Source organism: Borostomias antarcticus (assembly GCF_949987555.1).
Source record: "Borostomias antarcticus genome assembly, contig: scaffold_71, whole genome shotgun sequence".
In the NCBI taxonomy this organism is placed as follows: domain Eukaryota; kingdom Metazoa; phylum Chordata; class Actinopteri; order Stomiiformes; family Stomiidae; genus Borostomias; species Borostomias antarcticus.
This window is the reverse complement of record NW_028175841.1, coordinates 30,001-35,000: the sequence shown is the minus strand read 5'-3', so window position 1 is coordinate 35,000 and position 5,000 is coordinate 30,001.

The window sequence follows — 5,000 nt, the reverse complement described above, 5'->3', positions numbered from 1 at the left end:
CGCGGCCCCCTTTTATACCCTTCCTGGACGATGAAGATGTTCCTGCATATGAAGATGTTCCTACACAGCAGCCATTGAGGATGTTCCTACACAGCAGCCAATGAAAATGTTCCTACACAGCAGCCAGATTGTGACATCACAGAGCATCCCTGTGATGTCACAATCTGGCTGCTGTGTAAGAACATTTTCATTGGCTGCTGTGTAGGAACATCCTCAATGGCTGCTGTGTAGGAACATCTTCATTGGCTGCTGTGTAGGAACAGTCTCATTGGCTGCTGTGTCTATCAATCTATCTATCTATCTATCTATCTATCTATCTATCTATCTATCTATCTATCTATCTATCTATCTATCTATCTATCTATCTATCTATCTATCTATCTATCTATCTATATGTCTCTATCTCTATCTATCTATCTAGTGACTCTCAGGGCGGCGCGGCCCCCTTTTATACCCTTCCTGGACGATGAAGATGTTCCTGCATATGAAGATGTTCCTACACAGCAGCCATTGAGGATGTTCCTACACAGCAGCCAATGAAAATGTTCCTACACAGCAGCCAGATTGTGACATCACAGAGCATCCCTGTGATGTCACAATCTGGCTGCTGTGTAAGAACATTTTCATTGGCTGCTGTGTAGGAACATCCTCAATGGCTGATATGTAGGAACATCTTCATTGGCTGCTGTGTAGGAACAGTCTCATTGGCTGCTGTGTCTATCTATCTATCTATCTATCTATCTATCTATCTATCTATCTATCTATCTATCTATCTATCTATCTATCTATCTATCTATCTATATGTCTCTATCTCTATCTATCTATCTAGTGACTCTCAGGGCGGCGCGGCCCCCTTTTATACCCTTCCTGGACGATGAAGATGTTCCTGCACATGAAGATGTTCCTACACAGCAGCCATTGAGGATGTTCCTACACAGCAGCCAATGAAAATGTTCCTACACAGCAGCCAGATTGTGACATCACAGAGCATCCCTGTGATGTCACAATCTGGCTGCTGTGTAAGAACATTTTCATTGGCTGCTGTGTAGGAATATCCTCAATGGCTGCTGTGTAGGAACATCTTCATTGGCTGCTGTGTAGGAACAGTCTCATTGGCTGCTGTGTCTATCTATCTATCTATCTATCTATCTATCTATCTATCTATCTATCTATCTATATATCTCTATCTCTATCTATCTATCTAGTGACTCTCAGGGCGGCGCGGCCCCCTTTTATACCCTTCCTGGACGATGAAGATGTTCCTGCACATGAAGATGTTCCTACACAGCAGCCAGATTGTGACATCACAGAGCATCCCTGTGATGTCACAATCTGGCTGCTGTGTAAGAACATTTTCATTGGCTGCTGTGTAGGAACATCCTCAATGGCTGCTGTGTTGGAACATCTTCATTGGCTGCTGTGTAGGAACAGTCTCATTGGCTGCTGTGTCTATCTATCTATCTATCTATCTATCTATCTATCTATCTATTTATCTATCTATCTATCTATCTATCTATCTATCTATCTATCTATCTATCTATCTATCTATCTATCTATCTATCTATCTATCTATCTATCTATCTATCTATATGTCTCTATCTCTATCTATCTATCTAGTGACTCTCAGGGCGGCGCGGCCCCCTTTTATACCCTTCCTGGACGATGAAGATGTTCCTGCACATGAAGATGTTCCTACACAGCAGCCATTGAGGATGTTCCTACACAGCAGCCAATGAAAATGTTCCTACACAGCAGCCAGATTGTGACATCACAGAGCATCCCTGTGATGTCACAATCTGGCTGCTGTGTAAGAACATTTTCATTGGCTGCTGTGTAGGAACATCCTCAATGGCTGCTATGTAGGAACATCTTCATTGGCTGCTGTGTAGGAACAGTCTCATTGGCTGCTGTGTCTATCTATCCATCTATCTATCTATCTATCTATCTATCTATCTATCTATCTATCTATCTATCTATCTATCTATCTATCTATCTATCTATCTATCTATCTATCTATCTATCTATCTATCTATCTATATGTCTCTATCTCTATCTATCTATCTAGTGACTCTCAGGGCGGCGCGGCCCCCTTTTATACCCTTCCTGGACGATGAAGATGTTCCTGCACATGAAGATGTTCCTACACAGCAGCCATTGAGGATGTTCCTACACAGCAGCCAATGAAAATGTTCCTACACAGCAGCCAGATTGTGACATCACAGAGCATCCCTGTGATGTCACAATCTGGCTGCTGTGTAGGAACATTTTCATTGGCTGCTGTGTAGGAACATCCTCAATGGCTGCTGTGTAGGAATATCTTCATTGGCTGCTGTGTAGGAACAGTCTCATTGGCTGCTTTGTCTATCTATCTATCTATCTATCTATCTATCTATCTATCTATCTATCTATCTAATGTCTCTATCTCTATCTATCTATCTAGTGACTCTCAGGGCGGCGCGGCCCCCTTTTATACCCTTCCTGGACGATGAAGATGTTCCTGCATATGAAGATGTTCCTACACAGCAGCCATTGAGGATGTTCCTACACAGCAGCCAATGAAAATGTTCCTACACAGCAGCCAGATTGTGACATCACAGAGCATCCCTGTGATGTCACAATCTGGCTGCTGTGTAAGAACATTTTCATTGGCTGCTGTGTAGGAACATCCTCAATGGCTGATATGTAGGAACATCTTCATTGGCTGCTGTGTAGGAACAGTCTCATTGGCTGCTGTGTCTATCTATCTATCTATCTATCTATCTATCTATCTATCTATCTATCTATCTATCTATCTATCTATCTATCTATCTATCTATCTATCTATCTATCTATCTATCTATTTATATGTCTCTATCTCTATCTATCTATCTAGTGACTCTCAGGGCGGCGCGGCCCCCTTTTATACCCTTCCTGGACGATGAAGATGTTCCTGCACATGAAGATGTTCCTACACAGCAGCCATTGAGGATGTTCCTACACAGCAGCCAATGAAAATGTTCCTACACAGCAGCCAGATTGTGACATCACAGAGCATCCCTGTGATGTCACAATCTGGCTGCTGTGTAAGAACATTTTCATTGGCTGCTGTGTAGGAACATCCTCAATGGCTGCTATGTAGGAACATCTTCATTGGCTGCTGTGTAGGAACAGTCTCATTGGCTGCTGTGTCTATCTATCCATCTATCTATCTATCTATCTATCTATCTATCTATCTATCTATCTATCTATCTATCTATCTATCTATCTATCTATCTATCTATCTATCTATCTATCTATCTATCTATCTATCTATCTATCTATCTATCTATATGTCTCTATCTCTATCTATCTATCTAGTGACTCTCAGGGCGGCGCGGCCCCCTTTTATACCCTTCCTGGACGATGAAGATGTTCCTGCACATGAAGATGTTCCTACACAGCAGCCATTGAGGATGTTCCTACACAGCAGCCAATGAAAATGTTCCTACACAGCAGCCAGATTGTGACATCACAGAGCATCCCTGTGTTGTCACAATCTGGCTGCTGTGTAGGAACATTTTCATTGGCTGCTGTGTAGGAACATCCTCAATGGCTGCTGTGTAGGAATATCTTCATTGGCTGCTGTGTAGGAACAGTCTCATTGGCTGCTGTGTCTATCTATCTATCTATCTATCTATCTATCTATCTATCTATCTATCTATCTATCTATCTATCTATCTATCTATCTATCTATCTATCTATCTATCTATCTATATGTCTCTATCTCTATCTATCTATCTAGTGACTCTCAGGGCGGCGCGGCCCCCTTTTATACCCTTCCTGGACGATGAAGATGTTCCTGCACATGAAGATGTTCCTACACAGCAGCCAGATTGTGACATCACAGAGCTTCCCTGTGATGTCACAATCTGGCTGCTGTGTAAGAACATTTTCATTGGCTGCTGTGTAGGAACATCCTCAATGGCTGCTGTGTTGGAACATCTTCATTGGCTGCTGTGTAGGAACAGTCTCATTGGCTGCTGTGTCTATCTATCTATCTATCTATCTATCTATCTATCTATCTATCTATCTATCTATCTATCTATCTATCTATCTATCTATCTATCTATCTATCTATCTATCTATCTATCTATCTATCTATCTATCTATCTATATGTCTCTATCTCTATCTATCTATCTAGTGACTCTCAGGGCGGCGTGGCCCCCTTTTATACCCTTCCTGGACGATGAAGATGTTCCTGCACATGAAGATGTTCCTACACAGCAGCCATTGAGGATGTTCCTACACAGCAGCCAATGAAAATGTTCCTACACAGCAGCCAGATTGTGACATCACAGAGCATCCCTGTGATGTCACAATCTGGCTGCTGTGTAAGAACATTTTCATTGGCTGCTGTGTAGGAACATCCTCAATGGCTGCTATGTAGGAACATCTTCATTGGCTGCTGTGTAGGAACAGTCTCATTGGCTGCTGTGTCTATCTATCTATCTATCTATCTATCTATCTATCTATCTATCTATCTATCTATCTATCTATCTATCTATCTATCTATCTATCTATATGTCTCTATCTCTATCTATCTATCTAGTGACTCTCAGGGCGGCGCAGCCCCCTTTTATACCCTTCCTGGACGATGAAGATGTTCCTGCACATGAAGATGTTCCTACACAGCAGCCATTGAGGATGTTCCTACACAGCAGCCAATGAAAATGTTCCTACACAGCAGCCAGATTGTGACATCACAGAGCATCCCTGTGATGTCACAATCTGGCTGCTGTGTAGGAACATTTTCATTGGCTGCTGTGTAGGAACATCCTCAATGGCTGCTGTGTAGGAATATCTTCATTGGCTGCTGTGTAGGAACAGTCTCATTGGCTGCTGTGTCTATCTATCTATCTATCTATCTATCTATCTATCTATCTATCTATCTATCTATCTATCTATCTATCTATCTATCTATCTATCTATCTATATGTCTCTATCTCTATCTATCTATCTAGTGACTCTCAGGGCGGCGCGG